The following is a 17,222-nucleotide window of genomic DNA, read 5'->3' on the forward strand; positions in this document are numbered from 1 at the left end:
CATCAGCTCCTGAAGGGCTCAGGTTCAGATTAATTTATCACAGCTCTGCATCACCAGCGAGCCCAGTTGGCCAGAAGGATGCCTGAGACCTGAGTGTTGCTCTCTGGTCTAAGTGATGCTACAAGTTTTGCATCTGAATTTCAGTATCTCATGGTATCATTCTGGGACAAAGACAGTTTCCTCCTTCAGTCTCACTGTGCACAAAGCCTGTTGCATTGTGTCGTCAAGCCTCTCAGACCTATGCTCATTTGCCCAGCCTACTGATCGCCCTATCCGTATCATAGGGAACCAACTCTAGGAGGAGGTTGGACTAGATGATCACCAGAGGTCCCTTCCAACAACTCTGTGATTTTCATTCCTTCCCATACCGAGGACAATTTCCCAAGCCAAATTCTTTTTCAGGAAACTGCAAATCTGTTGTCACACCAAGTGAGTATTTTTTTTTCAGACTTCAGAAACACAGAAGTCCCATTTAGAGTCAGAGACACACCAGACATACAGCGAGCACCCAAAATAACCACCAGCTCACTGACGCAGGCTGTCCTCAGCCATAGCAAGGCTTCTTGTAGTATGGGCTGCAGGGATCGGTCTTTCTCTAGCTGACACCCCACGGATGTCTCTTTCGATGAAAGAATCACACCTCCATCATTGTTCTTTTTAAGAAAGACTGGGAGTGATTTTTGTATCACGTTGGGGTGGCAGGGAGCTGTTCCTGGTTTCTGTCACGTCAGATGGATGCGAGTCACCTCCGCACGTCTGACATGGGGGGTGCTGACAGCTTGGGTGAAAGAGTGAACCTAGAGGCTCCCAGCTCCTCCTCGCTGCCAACTGCGAGCAAGCTGCAGCTCCCCACTTTGCAGCCTGGTAGCAGCATCTTCTTCTCATGAGGATACACACAGCATAGGGATTTCATATTTCAGCCATCATCCTCCACTGTCACTGTTCTGAATGCCACCACTTCCCATCCCCGTGCTCACCTTCCTCTTGTTTGCTGAGCTCTATGCTTACAATTCCCTATGAGAACCACAGCGTTGGTCCACAAATCTCAAAGCACTTCGCCAAGAACAGCATTCATTCTCACAGACTCACAGAATCACAGAATTGAGTTGGAAGGGACCCTTAAAGGTCACCCATTCCAACTCCCCTGCCAGGAACAGGGACATCTACGGCTCTATCAGGTTGCTTAGAGCACCGCCTTCTTTTAATCATCAGTTTCTTTCTTTTTAAACCTGTGAACATACAGAGGGGAGTAACTTGCCAAGGCCTTCCTAGCAGCAGAACTGTAGTGACAGTGCAATTGGTTCACGAGGACATTGTTAATACTCCAGAACCTTGCCAAATCATGTCTAAAGTCCATTGCACGCTGAAAATTTCTCAAATTACATTGACTGGAAAACCAACTTTCTTTTGCACTCAACCTAACAAATGATATAGTCTGCACGAAAAATAAATAAATACACATATAAAAAAATTGTGAACGACGTCAGAAAGCCCACGGTATTCTATCTTAAATCTCTCCCTTTGACAGACAGTGGATTAAACAGAAAATGAGTTACATCTCCCCAAACCATATAAATGTGAGTCCCACACTGCAAGGTAGCATGACAAATAGCTGCTGATATATAAGAATAAAAATAAACCACGGCTGAGATCAGTGCAGGCATCGCTGCTTGTATCTGCCATGAAAATCAACTCAAAACCTTGGGATGAGAATTTGAAGTGCATAGTTTCACTGGCATAAAGACGACGAAACCTTAAGGAATAAAGAAAAAAACAGAATGAAAAATGGATTGTGGAAAATTATCTTTGACTCCAGCCAAGCAGTTAAGAAAAAGAGAGCTGGTTTTATTGTTTCCAAAGGAAGAGAATCCCAGGAAAAAGAAAATAATAATCCAAAGTGCTTCCAGAAGCAAAAATGATCTGTACTCAGATGACAATGATTCCAAAAGAAGGTCTCGACTAATTTTAAAGCATTTCACAAGGCAAGGATGGAGTTATTTTCTTTTAATGACAAAAGGGTTACAATGAAAAATCCTGTAATAGAGATATTAAACTAAAATGTAGGTCTCCTAAATCGGAGCCCTTCTTCTCCTCTGAGGGCCAGGAAGAATGTCATTGTATTCCATTAATAAAGGTCTCTTTTTGTCTGGTCAGGAGCGCATAAAAATTGGTGCCAATGTCACCAGTGAGGACTCTCACATGGAGCTGGGAGGTTTTCCGGCTCCATCTGTGGATTTGCACAAGTACTGATGAAAATGGTAAAGCCTACTGCCCAAATTGCTCTGAGATGATGTCTGAAAGACTTCAGAACTGATTTGTTTCGAGGCATTGCAGAACTGCTTTGAAGGGAACTGCCAGAGGTGCGTGTGCAGGTTACTCCAGTATCCCCCATGTTCCAGTCCAGCACCAAGTCTTGTTAGCTCTCCTTGTGCTGATCTGCAACAAAACAAACACCAGCACAAGAACTGGCCAAGTTTTCAGAAAGCCACATGTCACCCTGGATGCTGAATGTGAGATGCTGAATGTAGAGGGGTTTGACTATGAGGAAGCAGCAAGCATTCTCCATCTGCATACCAGCCCCTAAATTAGCGAGCTGAAGGATGGTGTGTCACTTTGATATCAATTTACATGAAATATGCTCATTTTCTTTGTGGATTAAAATACCTGCAGCACCCAGCAGCAGAAACTCGTGCAGTGTTGGGATTGCTGCTGGTTTTTTTCTTTACTAACAAAGCAGGTCTCCGATGCAGAAAGCAGCCTGGCAGCACAGTGGGCTTCACCACCATTCTCTGGCCACAAGAAATCTTTTTCTTAATTCCATGTCATCTTCCCCCTTCTAATGTTCTTTGACAGGTGCTAGCTAAATGCGGGAGCAGGAGAAAAGGCAGTTTTCACTGTTGGAAAGATCTGTTGTGAACATCTCAGCGTGCTCGCGATGCGACTTCTCACACGCTGCTACTTGGTGCCTGGAGCCTTGGCAGCTCCATCCTGCCTGGTGCTGGGCCAGCAGCTCCCATTGACCGGGGGTTGGACCACAGCAGCGTTTGACACTTGGCAGGATTGAGTCTTTACAGCCACACACTCACACCCAAGTATCACATCTCATTTGCTTGGATGTTTCTAACACATCAGAGAGTGAGGAGCTTTGCCAGCTTGTGTGAGCTTCAATATACTACGCAGGGTAGCACATTCGTGTGGCAGACTGGAGGCCGCTGTTCTTGGGATGACTTGGGATTTGCTGGACAACTATGTGCTCATTGGAAGTCCAAACTTCTCCTCTTCCCCAACAGTGGATCATAAAATCATGGAATCATGAAAGTTGGAAAAGATCACTAGGATCACCCAGTCCAACCCATCCAACATTGCCCACTAGCCATGTCCCTAAATAGAATCACAGTATCATTAAGGCTGGAAAAAACCTCTAGGATCATCAATTCCAACCCCAACCCACCCCCACCATGCCCATCTCCCTGGACAGGCTATGCCAGTGCATTTCCTCTATGGGTAGTGGCTGAGGGAACTGGGATGGTTCTGTTTGGAGAAGAGAAGGCACAGGGGAGACCTTAGTGCTCTCTACAATGCCCTGAAAGGAGGCTGTAAGGAGGTGGGGGCTGGCCTCTGCTCCTGGGTAAAAGCGGTAGGATGAGAGATGATGGCCTCAAGTTGTGCCAGGGGAAGTTCAGGTTGGATGTTAGGAAAATTTTTTTCACAGAAAGAGCAGTGATGCACTGGCACACCAGTGGTGATGCTCAGGGAGGTGGTGGGGTCACTGTCCCAGGAGATGTTTGAGAACCGTGGGGATGTGGCACTGAGGGACATGGCCAGTGGGCATGGTAGGATGGGTTCGGTTTGGAGGTCTTTTCCAGCCTTAATGATTCTATGATTTCATTCTGTGATTCTAAGGAGATATTTTGCTTTGTGTGTCCTGATATACCTTCTGCTCACAGCAGGTCTCTGTGCCCCTCCTGTAAATGGCTCTCGGATCTCAAAACACTTCAACATTTCAGCTAGCTCAAAGGCAGAGAAACCAGTGAAGTACTTCAGGGCACTGTCAGCACAGAATAATTATCCAACAAGTTACAGCAGGGCATCCTTCTTCCTCTGAATAATTAAGACACTTTCAATTTCTGGGAGTAGGACATGGGATCTGGGGAGAAATGTTTGGAGGTAGCGCAGCAAATCCTCTCCTTCTCATTCTCCTCTGTTATTGCAATCTCCTCTTGGTATCTATCTGGGGATGCTGCTAAATGAAAAGGTTTATGACAGCTCTTCAACACTCAATCATATAAAACACTCTCTAAAAATTTTTCAGTAAGTTAAAGGAACTGCCAGCACTTTTTAATTCTTTTTTTTTTTTTTTTTAAATCATAGATTGGGATTTTCACAGAAGTGAATATGGGATTTTCACAGAAGTGAATACAGTTTACATGCCTAAATTTGGTTGGATATCAATAGGATTTGGGTTCCTAGCTTCCTTAGCTTTCTGCAAAAATCCCTGTCTTATTCTGGATTTGCATTTCATCTGAGGAAGGAATGGCTTCTGCTTAATGCATGGAGATAAGGTTAGGAATACTTCTAAATAAGCACGGATTTCAAAGTCAATGAGTTGCTCCCAGTTTACACCAAAGCAGCTGAAAGCAGAATTTACATACTGCCTTTTATTTTCTTCAAAAATAAAATGAAATTTCTGTTACAGAAGGGGAAAGCTAACGTTTATATTAAGCTTATTCTCTGGCAATGACTGTTTTTTCTAAGCAAAAATAACTCTTTTGGACCAAATTCTACTCCCACCTCAGCTACCATGAAACTCCAGGAATTTCAGAGCAGCTCCTTTGGATGTATCTGGATTTTGTTTCTCTGATTCTTGGTGATGAAAGGAGAAATTTATCGTTCCATGAAGCAAGATGCATGAGATGCTACTGATTCCAGCATCAAGAATTAAAAATAAATAAGTAAATAGATAAATACAGTAGGGTTTCTGATTTGTTTTAAGCAAAAGAGAGAAGTCACAGACTTTCCTCTCTCTATTACAGGCAGGTCTTTTGGAGGTGAATTCTTCTCTCACATTTGCACTTGTATAAACCCTGAGTAATTTCTTTAAGTCACTGTTTAATCTGTAGTTTTTTTTCCAGGAAGAGAATCTGATCTACAGAAAATCTAAATCAATATCAGCTGGCTTTAGGTCAAAGAACTGGGGCCTCAAGCACTAAGAATACCTGTCAGCTAGATATAAACAGACATATATCACAGTCTGCATGAAAATCACCTCTTAATCCCCCAAGGCAACCAGTGGATAAATTAAATATAATTAATTATTGTATCATTCTGGACTTCGATAACAAAGACAATCAAGTCAAGCGTATTTTTGCTCTGCCTTATCATAACTACTTGATTAAAAAAGCAAAATTCCTTTCTCCCCCTTTCTTCTTTGCCTGGTTGAGATAATTTGGACAGAAAGGGACATGCCAGAAATGGTTCCACTGAATGCAGTCAACTGGAGGAGACAACCAGGAGTGGCACAAATCTGTAAAGCATCCTTCCTCCTGATCTGAGCCTCCTCCCAATTGCTCCCACTCCCACACCCAACATATTTTCCTTGTTAGTGTCAAGAGACAGTAAGCTAACTTCTTCATATTTAAAATACGCACTAAGGGACATGGTCAGGGGGCATGCTGGGGTTGGACTTGGGGATCTTAGAGCTCTTTTCCAGTCGTAATCATTCTATGATTCCATGATATCCGGATACTGCTGCATGGCTGCAACTCTCACAACAACACAATTAAGCTCAGCATCCTTCCTATAGACTAGATCTGGTATTTTTACAGGTTTAAATCACTGTTATTCAATAATTATCTCAGAACTATGCTCTGAGGATTAATATCTATGCCCAGAATGTGAGTAAGTTGAGGTTTGGTTGCTGTCATACCAAGAACTTCCTCTGCCATTTTGGGAAAGTCTTCCAGTGGTACATAAATATGCAGTTGTCATTTGCCTTCAGTAGAGCCCCTCTCCTCTCCAGCATGGGGGTAATAACATCTGCCTACGTCAGACGGTTCTTTGGAGGAAAATTCACACCGCAGCAATGTGCTCTGCAAAGGACTGGCGAAAGATAATGGCCACATAAATATCCATGTCAGATTTTTTTACTTCTGCTCAGTGATTTGAACATGATCCACTGGATTATACTAGCACACAACTAACAGCCATGAATCTTTGTGGTCTAGCTTTGCCTCTGTCTGCTGCAGAGACATGAGGGATTCAGTTTGGCCTTTTATCTCTACGTGTGCATAGCTGTATTTTATGGCTCTTGTTTCCCTTCCCAGTCGGGAGTGGGAGTCGGGGGGGGGGGGAATGGGAGTTAGCACCTGGTGTTGCCAAGTCCAGCACATCATGTGCCAAGAGGAAAAATTTATTTTGTTGACGATTGTTTCTGACTTTCACTTTCCCCAATTGGCTAGAGATGCAATTTTCAGATCTGCCCGAGGCTATCCTCTCTGTTTAGAGAAACAACAATAAAATCCCCAATACAAACTTAACTGCTATGTATGAGCATGTTGTGGGAGCTCACATTACTTGCAGCTAACACTGTTTTAGGGAGCTCATTGACTAATTATTTTCCAGCAAGCTACCAAGGTTCATTAGATAAAACGACAACTCTACTGAAGTATTGGAAGCTGCTTATGCAACATTTACGAAGGGGAGAGCACATCTTAGATAACCACAGGGCTATTTCTGGATAGCTAGTGCAAAACTTGGATTTATTCTGGCTTAATACGCTTTCAGATTGCATTGAGAGAGCTGCCTGAGGGCATGGGACTGGGTTTTCATGGGATCTCACAGGACGGAAGGGAATCTTCCAACTGAAAGCAGGGTCAACCCTTTGAACACCTTTGTTCCCTTACGCTGCATTTGCTCCACTATTTTCATGTATGTCTTGTAACTGGGAGCACAGATGGGTCCAGATGGGTCTCAGCAGCACAGGGGGAAGGAGAATAATCATCTATCACCCACCTATGCCTTTCTAATCAGGCTTCAGGGTGCAATGAGTGCAGCTGGCTTCCCCAGCTAGCAATCCTGAGGCAGTTTCTGTCATTAAGAGTAGCAGACTCATTTTCTGTGCGTCAGGGCCAGGGAGCTCAATTTCACATCCTCTTAGCAACCACGTGGCCACAGTGAACAGGATGCTTAACCATGGCCAGTGGGGTGGGTCCCAAAGAAGATTCCAGAAAGATTACTGTCTGCTGGGCCATTTTCACTGTATGTTTCTACTTACACATTAGTCACAATTCTCATGCCTTTGTAGATATCCATATTTTAGAACATTATCTAATTCACAGAGGTCTATTGATTCCCAGCTTTGCTCTTGAAGGGCAGTGACTCATCTTTCAGTGCACACAATAGAAGAGCTGCTAATAAAAAAAACATTTAACATTTAGAGCCAGAGTATCTGGATGAGAAATGCTCCTACACTGCAGACATCCAGGCTTCGTGAGCTGGATTCAGAATCTGATGGCATTTTTCCCCCTCTCTGATGCTGAAAACACAAATGCTCCGGATGTGCTCATTTCCCATGGAGCTGGATCTGCCCTGGGCGTGCAGAGCTCTGGATTAACACGGTCATTTGATGCAATGCATGACCTCAAACAGTTTATAGGGACTTTCTGTTTGTGTGCACATATTGGAGAGGGTGGAGAGAGTTTCTAGAGAAGGAAATTCATCCCTGCCCTCAAAAGGACACGATCGGAGCATTTTCATTCTCTAGGCCTTCAATTTGGGATCTGAACATGACTGAAGGAACACACTGACCTCACACTCTTACAGAATCAGTCCACTCTTAAATTCCCAGAACCGGTTTCTTTTTAAAGCTGAAAGGATGAGAAACTGGCTGGGGAGAGAAAAAACTGCAAAGGGAGATACTGCTGCTGGAAAACATACAAATCATCAATCAGTCACCAATCAATAACACCTGAGCACTACCACTTGCAAAACTCACATTGATTTTAATAGGAATCCTATCCAAAGAGACTCAGAGCCACCTATTGTGATTTTCTCTTAGACTTGTGGTACTTTTTCTTAATAAGTATTAAAACATCTTTCATTTTTCAATGTCAGTCCTTAAGAACCATGAGACTGAGCGAGCATCTTGGCTTTTTATACATGCTTGTCTTCTGGCCATGTGGTTGCAGAGGAAAACCCCACAGGGCTCTGAATAACATCACTCAGAGTTCAGAACCCAGAAGGCAAACAACAAAAGGGCTATAATGCCTTTTTTTGGTACTCACCTCTGTTATCCTCTCCCATGATCTCATAGAATCATAGAATCGCTTGGGTTGGAAGGGACCCCAAAGATCAAGTTCCAACCCCCCTGCCACAGGCAGGGCCTCCAAATCTGGTACTAGACCAGATTGCCCAGGGTTCCATCCAACCTGGTCTTGAACACCTCGAGGGATAGACCCAAGAGCTGCTGTGTCAAACTTTGGATCCTGAGAACTGGGGAACGTAGTTCAATGCACACTGTGCTTAATTGGCATGGTTTATATGCTCATAGAATCCTAGAATCATTAAGGTTAGGAAAACCAATAATATCATCCAGTCCAACCAGCAACCCATGCTCTAGATCATGTCACTCAGTGCCACATCTACCCTCTTACTGAACACCTCCAGGAATGATGACTCCACCACTGCCCTGGGCAGCCTGTGCCAATGACCACTCTTTCTGAGAAGAAATTTTTCTAATACCCAATGTGAACCTTCCCTGGTGCAACTAGTGATGTACACACATTCTGGAAATGGCTACAAACCATTCATCCTGCTGCTTTCCTCATCTGGGGAAAAATAACGCACCCAGTCAGAGCCAGAGAAACAATATTGCTTGCTGATGCACGTGACTGATAAAGCATGGCAATGCTCATGCTTCTTCAATGCAGTGCTACAGGTCTCCCTGTCCACCCTATGGGGTGGATAGGTTGAAACGTCTTTTCCTCAGCTTTCTTTATCAAACCCTTGATACAGAAATATACCAACAATAAACCTTTCATCTCCCACGTACCTGCAAGAAGGTTCGCATCCTTCAGTCCGCCTCTGTCCCGAGGCAGAATTTCACCACTCACCCTGTGACGTGGCATTCCTCCCAAAGGACAGCAGCACAGCATTTGTGGATCCAAAAGTCAGCCCATGAAGCTAATTTTCCAGCCAGTGGAGCAACCTAAATATCCAGGCATTTTGAGTTTGACAGTTTGTCGTACTTCACATGCTGTCAAATGGAAGCCCTTGTTACAAAGAAGCCCAGATTTGTTAAGGTAAACGAACCTTGATATGTTGAATGTGCTGTCTTAATCCTTCAGATATTTCACCTCTTCTCTGTTTCCTTCACAGAATAGTTGCTGCTCGGGTAGATTTTAGATTCTTCTCAATCATAAAAGAGTGACTTTTTACAAATACCAGTTCCACTACAGCTACTGGAATAAAAGAAATGCTGCAATACTGACTAATGCTACTCATTCCAACAGAGGATTTTAAGTGAGCTTTTAAGAGTCAAATCAGCTTAGCAAACTGGGAACAATTATGCAAAATTTTCCCAATAGCTCCGCCTTATTTAATCAAATACTTAACTCCATGCCTATCCGGGCCAGCAATTAAACATGGCAGGAAGAGAATTAAGCATGGGCTTCAATACATTCTTTAATGAAGATGTTTTCCAGGATTGAGGCCAAATGAGCTGAAATTCATCACTGCTCCAAGGTAAGTGTAGTACTGAAAAAGGGAAAGGAGAATCGTTAAGTTTCCTATTTGGACTAAACCCGACGCATTAATTAGGGCATTAATTTAATTTCTCTTCCTATGTCAGGTTTTAATTAAGCATTAATTTACCCTACTTTGTTGGCTTTGGGCTGTGCATGGAATTGCCATGGGGTCCATGGCATCCTACTGGGTGTTGCCAGCATGGAGCTGAGGTGGTGGCTGGGCTGAGCAAGAGAGGAATGGGAGATGGGCACTTCCATCACCAGGGCTCGTTGTTGGGCAGCAGGAGGATGGCAGTCTCTAGGGCTGCTACTTGGACTCCATTTCTGAATGTAAATGTGCAGATCCTCCGCTAGTATCAGTCCCTGCAGATGCACAGGTTTACTCCCGTTTCATATCTGGCTCTAAAGTTAATGCAGAAAAATTACTAATGGTGTCTTAGTTAAATTATCCCTCAGTTAAATTCAACTCTTTAAAGCGTAATATTAAACTAACAGTGTCTGGTGGCTCTTATTTCATTACTCCTCCATTTCAGTTTTTTTAAGACTTTCTTTTCGTTTCAGGATATTAGATTTGATATAATAACAATGGCCTTAGTAGATGGAAAAAAAAACCCCACAACTTTTTCCTAAATAATCTTGTACTGCTTTGGAAAGATAGCTCTTTATGATCTTCATTTTCATGGTACGCTTCGATTCCATTACCCATTTCTTTTATGCACTGGAGTTCAAAGAATAGGCACGGCTCTCAGAATATAAAATACTACAGTTATCCTCCCATTGAGAAGCTTTTAGGGAGTTAGGACCTTGGTGTGGATATGGCACCAAATGGGGTTGGATAATCCAGATTGTAAACTTCTTCCTGCCCCAGTCTCCCTGGATGACGTTGGTCGAACCATTTCACAGATTTCTTCTGAGATGGGAATAATGTTTTCTACCCAAAACAGTTGCTAAGAGGATCCATTCATAATCCTTGTGGAACGCTGGAAATACTTCTGCCTCCTACACAAAAGCATTTATTCAGTCAGGAAACAGAACAGACACTGCATGATCTAACTGGAAAAGTTCGTGATCGAGGAAGGAACTGGGTACACATCCCCTGCTCTCACAACAAGCGATGAGCTGGAGGGGATGCTGGTCTTTTGCTGTGTTCCTATGCCAAAATTAATCATACATTTCAGTTCTACCAACCTTCTTCCCACAGTGAGTACCATGAGGAGCCGGGGATGGCAGGGACCTCTTGGGTGGGAATCATGGCGTGTGCAGAACAGCACAGTGGGGTCTGTGCTGACCAATCTATGGGCTTAAATGCTGCTGCAGAAATTATTGCTTCCATCTGTAGCCCCAAGAGCAAATCCACAGGGAGAAACAGGTAGCTTGAAAGACCTATTCTTCTCATCTCAGAAGAAATCAGTCGATCACCACTGGGGTTCTCTCCCAACCCATTTAAATCAGTGGGAATCTTCCAATGAATTTAATAGGGCTAGAATTTTTCTCATTGTATTTCCACTGTTACAGTAAAGAGATTATTAAAGAGCACAAGCATGATTCAGCAAATCCCACCCCCTCACCACCCTCTTTGGCCAAACACACACTTTGGCAAAGGGGTTCAGGAGGATATTCAAGTGAATTATATTTTGTCACATTAAATTAAGAGAGGAATCAGTTAAAAATCATTTTAATCAAGGAAACAAATGGAAAAAGAAATGGAATGATCCCTTGTAGACTGCTTTTGACATTTGTGGATTTGTTTTGTATTCCCTCTCACTCAATAAACTGAAGGATGACTGAGTTCATTTCACAGAAGATGGATTGCATTTTCTTCTCTCAGCTCTGCAATGTCCATCGAATTCAACCAGAAAAAAATTATTGTGCTTTAAAAACGCATGATTCCTACATTATTAGAGTCAAACTGCACACCTGGGGCAAGGGAGAGGAAATGAACACAATCTCCATGTACAACAGCAGTGGTTACCTAATAAAGGGCGTTAATATTTAGGATGACTTTTAAGGCAAATATGCACTGTGAAATGCAGAATGAGCAAAATGGAAAAGCCCCATTTATGCACAAGCCTTCACCCAACCCAAATTTCTCCTGTTTTTTTTTTTTTTTTTTTTTTTGGTGGGACAGTTTGAAAAACACAAGGGTCCATTCTGGTCAGTGGAAGGGGTGTTGTGCCCCCATCTAACTCAGAGATCTCTCCTTCACACCTCTGGGGTGAAAAGCCTTGTATCAGTTTTATATATATATATATACTGATATATATATATATATATATATATGTATATTTGTTTGCTTTTTAGGACCATTCTACATCCTCTAGTGGCACAGCATAAGGAAAGCGATCTGTCACTGCAGCTCCTATCAAAGCCAACGGCTCTGCAGTGACTCACATCAGCTGGGGATATTTCCACCACTAAGGGCAGCAGAGAAGGAACGGAAAAGAACAAAACAGGAGAAATAAATAAACATAAAAGTGAAACCTGTCTGTTCCTGGCAGGGGCTGGAAACAGGGAGAACATGTTGTTGCACTCAGAAGGAGGTCCTTATGTGTAATGGAGATGGGTGCCAGTTTAAGATACTGCAGCTGCAGCCCGGATGGGATTTCTGCAGTACGGGTCACATAAGACAGATCTCTGTTGGAGGGTTTGGGTTTTTTGGTAGATGTGGGAGATACGTATTTGTCAGCAGAAGTGGAATGATCAGTTACATCATCTCCTGTTTTTAAGCTTTTGTGCTTGTTTTGTTATTTGAAATCCTCAGGTGCTTAAGGACATCAGTGGTGCCACTGCTGTGAAGATAAACCAGAGCACACTGCCAAACCTGAATCCTGCTTCAAAGTCCTGTTCTGCAGCTCAGTGTCACTCAAATCTCTGCAGAATCAGGGCATAAAACACAACTGAGAGCCACCTCTCCCTGCCTTCTCAGCTGCACAAACTGCTCACCTCCACACACATTCTGGTATTTTCCTTCAGCAAAGCTGTAATGTCAATGCAAGTATTTCCATTCAAGTTTTTCCCACCAGGATTCCTTTATCATCTCACAGGTTGCAGGTGCAAACGATGCGATGAGGGAGCTCCCACAGGCTGGGGCTTGCAAGCTTGTGCATGCAATCCCTCACTGAGGAATCTGCAAATTGGCTTTGCTGGTCAGTAGCAGAGAAGGTTGTCAAAGATTTAGCAGACCTATTGCCAAAGAGCTACTTTGGGAGATTGTTTCTTTCTTTCTTTTTTTTTTTTTGATCAAGTCTGTCTTCCATAAAACCTCATCTGAATGCTGTTAACACACATCACAGACACTGACGACACTGAATTATTTAATGCTACACACCTATCTCAGATGAAATCTTGCAGATCAGAAGAAAATGTTTACTTCAGCTGGACGGAGCTCCTACAGACACGCTCTAGGGTGATGAGACAGGAACTAGGAAATGCTATGGGAACCATCTGATCAGAAATGAGTATAAATTCCTTCTGGCAATCCTTCTCTGCCTCTTACACACCCATTCCCATTTCTGTCCTCTGGTAACATTGCCTACCTGCTGCTACAGCAGCTCTCAATTCACGGACCGATATCCTTAATATTATTTCTGCTCAAGTCCCCATGTGTTTTGGTGTTTACTTGTTTTGCAATAATAATAGATGATACGGTTATCCACAGAGCAAACAGAAGGGCTGTATTTTCTCCTCTTGTTCAGGTGAGCGGATCATTCAGAGAATTTATGAGACAGAACTCAGCCTGTGGGTAATTGGTCTTCATTCCCTCTGGCCTGACAACCACCATGTCATCAGCCCATGTCTAGTCCACGTGAAAACAGCTTGCAGACTTTGCTCGCTGGCTGCTGAGACACTGAATTATGGTTGATCTGCAGGTTCAGTTGGCCCTTACTCCAGTATTTTATCCTCCCATTTCATTCATAAGGCAGATAAAGGACATGCCAACAAAGTCCAGGGAAAAAAATAAGTAGGAGCCACCCCTCTGCCCCCATTTCTTGATGGTTTGGATATCACACAGCAAAAGGACCTTCTAAATAGGCAAAGCAATGGGGTAATGGAACAACAGTGAGATTTGAGTGATTACACCTTTAGCAAGATGTCATTACTTCCAAAATTTGCCCTCTTACCTATGTATGAGCAGCAGAAATACTGAAACATTCCCTAGAAAAAAATCAAAACAGCTCAAAGGAGTCACCGGTGCCCTGGCCCTGCTGCAGCTTTGAGTATCTTGTGATCCAAAACTACACGAAGGCACGAGGAAAGATAAGGGATGATCAGATCAAAATGCTGCACTTGTCTGCTCTCTCAGCTTCACCAGTCTCCCATTTTCTTTCTGAAGAAATGCAGGGCATGAGTTCAATCTAAAAAGCTCCAGCCAGTCTGTGATCAAGCTGCCTTCTCCATCTACTACAGCAGAGGGGCAATTAAGGACTTTGGAAGCATCTCTTTGACATGCAGTTTCAAATCCTCGCGCAGAGGAATTTCAGGTAGGATGCTAGAGCATGGGAATCCATTACCGTAAGGAATGCAGCTTTGAGATCGCATGAAACACATTTTGTTACACAACTCTAGAGAAGTAAGCTGTGAAGCTTTAAAAGGCCCTGCAACCAAAACCAGGACTGCATATTCAGAGCACTGTACTCTTTTCATTGGACAAAGAGACAGTTTTCAGATGTATTCAGCACGCACTGAGCTGGTCAGAAATATTAAGCTTTTCTGTTAGTGCAAAATTAGGCTGGAAACCTTGGCTTGAATGTCTTTGTGAAGGCAGCTGCAAGACCAATGGACTCACAAGTACAGGAATTAATTTTAAGTGTTCTTCCTCGTTACCTAAAGTTGTTGAAAAGGAACTGTTGAGCACGCATTAGCACAAAGGCATTGCTTTTGTATGTTTTGAGAAAAACTCCTCTATCAGATCTATCTTTGGATGTCTTGTATCACCAAGTGGAATCCATGTAAAGCCAATTAAAACTTATTTGTCAAAGGGTAGAACTAACATCATAATACGCATGGCCTGCTCACAGCTCGCTAGCTGTTACTTGAAGCCACAAATCACAATAACTATTCTGTTGAAATTATAAAAGAGAAGCTAGAAATCCTGCTAAACCCAATGAGCCATTAAATAGTTGACAATATTCTTTATAGAAACCTAGAATAGTTAATTAGTCCCCAAATATGAATGGTGAGCGTGAATAATTGCCACCATAGATTCCAATCAAGATACCCAAGGCTAGATCTGCAACTAGCATAAACTGACACTGCTTCATCCACAGTGCCAGCTCATACCAGCTGTGAAACTGGCCCCAAAAGGTTGGGTTTGTGCTAGAAGCACGGAGGTCCTTATATTCCTTCATCTTCCTCCCTACAACAGCTTCCCCCAGTCACTCTCTACCTATTCCTGAACCTTTTACTCTAGGTGTTCCATTCTCTTCCTCAGTTTTTTAGCATTACCAGGCTTTTCTCTCTAAACCAGTGAGGCTCTGCTTACTGAGAAGCAGAACATTCCCCCCAAGTTTTGTGCTGATGAGATGTGACATTCAGAAGTTATTGCGCTATACAAAAATAAACAGAGAAACGCCATCAAGTTGAATGCAGGGAATTGCTCAGCCAATTAATATTTGCATATCCTTGGATGAAAGATATCAGTAGTACAAAGTATTATTATTAATAAGAGCCCACAGAGAATCTTCTGTCAGGCAAACACCACTAATGATGTGCCTTGCTTTCTGTCTTGGCACCCCACCAAGTTTCACAGGAGTTTCATGAAATACCAGTTTCTTGCTCGACCAAGAAAGTTTGGCAGAGTTTGAAGGGATTTGGATGATCAAACTGGGAGATAAAGTCATGAACAGAAGAGAGGGACTGCACCTCTATCACTGCAAAAATGTCACATTGTGACACCATGCACTGTGACAGCAGAATTGTCCCTTCCTTGAGATCTCTTGCTTTCTTTTCCCTTACACAGCCTTCATCTTGAAGGTGACATTGCTGAACCAAAGCACTCAAAGATAAGCAAAACTTGAACATTTTTTTGATCAGGACCTTAGGGCTTCTCGTGCTGTGGGAAATTCATTCTGAATCTCTTTCAGCACAGCACAGAACATCCCCAAAAGACAGCAAAATGGTGGCCCTAGTCCTGCAGACCTCCATTAGCGCTACCAGCACCCAGCTTCTAGCCAGCCTGACCTGTCTGGTTGGTGTCCATGAGCACTCTGGATGGTGGAGATTTGAAGCACAGTTTTAATCAGCTGAAAAAATGCCTTCTAGTTCATCGCAGAGGCATCGTGACCCATTGTGTATCTGTCTTTTACAACGTGCCTATGCATGGTATATTTGAGGGCTCTTAAGCAGTTTTGTCCTCTTTTGCTGCCGCAGTGCCCATGGAGAGCCAACTGCCAGAATGTGCTTGTACAAATACACTCGCTACAGTAAACAGCCCTGGGCAATCTGTTGCACCCAAGGACCTCGTGTTGATTCTGTACCATTCCTTGGAGGATTTGTTCCTCCTTGCAAATTTAAAGATGTGAAGCAGGGAGGGACCAAAACCTTGCTTTTGAATGTTAGCTGGCCTCAGGCCAGCCATGCAAAATGTATTAATAGAAACGGACAATTTTATACGACTACATCAGAAAAAAAAACACAAAAAAAATAACAACAACCCAGAGTGATGAAAACATCCAAGTGAATAATACTTGATGAGAAAAAAGGGTGAAATGTTATTTCTTTTCAGTGGTGTTGCCATAGCATTGAATTTCAAGAAACAGAGTTTGTTAAATTTCCTGAATATTCAAGAAAGATAAGAAATAGTGTGAAAAAAAATCTGAAAAATCTATATTAGTAATGACTTACTGTCCTCAGCTCAAAGCACGTAGCTCTCAGTCGTCTCAACAGGAGTGCTCTCGTGGTTCCAACAAAATGCATCCTCAACTTCCTCATTCATGGCCTCAAGGACAATGATAAAGGTCCTTGGCAGTGGGCAGGAGCCAACCTGCTGGCATGAACTGTGATCTTAGAACTCAGAACCTGTCTGCCAACTCCTGCCAAAGTTATGGTGATAAATGGAGGCACTATGTTGGAGAGAGCAGCTAGATCCTGTTTTGATATGACTATTCGGCTCTCTTTTCTTGACAAGCAATTTAGGAGCTTGATTTCATAATGATAACATTTCTCTCTCCTCTTTCTTCCATTCCCTTCCACCCTACTGCCACCTCTCCTACTTCTTTTGTAGCATCTATAAGGAGGTGGCTCTGCTCTGGAAACATCAGCATTTCAGAAAGGGAGTGGGAAAATCCTGGTAGCGGAGTAGAGTTGTAGCACTGCAGGAAGGCCTCCAACAGATAACTCCATCTGGACTCCAATGGCCCACTCTGGCCTAGCATCATTAACTTCAGTGCCAGCTTGCACCAGTTGAGTGAAGTCCATGTGGAAGAATACTCTAATTTGTTAATTGAAGCAAGGATTGAATAGAGTTCTGTTTGTGCAAAC

The 17,222-nt window shown here is 43.0% G+C and overlaps 1 long non-coding RNA gene across 2 annotated transcripts; it reads right to left on the reverse strand.

Moving 5' to 3' along the window:
* Window positions 1-1,989: 1,989 nt before the first annotated feature.
* On the reverse strand, window positions 1,990-16,736 carry LOC146542861 (uncharacterized). Of its 2 annotated transcripts, XR_014887967.1 has the most exons (3): window positions 16,587-16,713; window positions 7,274-9,753; window positions 1,990-6,099 (listed from the first exon to the last, which is right to left on the reverse strand). It is a non-coding gene; the product is annotated as an uncharacterized LOC146542861 (long non-coding RNA). The 2 variants fall into 2 exon arrangements; XR_014887966.1 differs by having other exon boundaries at window positions 1,990-9,753; window positions 16,587-16,736.
* Between the last annotated feature and the right edge of the window lie 486 nt (window positions 16,737-17,222).

This window comes from Meleagris gallopavo, chromosome 24 (assembly GCF_905368555.1).
Source record: "Meleagris gallopavo chromosome 24, MGAL_WU_HG_1.1, whole genome shotgun sequence".
NCBI lineage: Eukaryota > Metazoa > Chordata > Aves > Galliformes > Phasianidae > Meleagris > Meleagris gallopavo.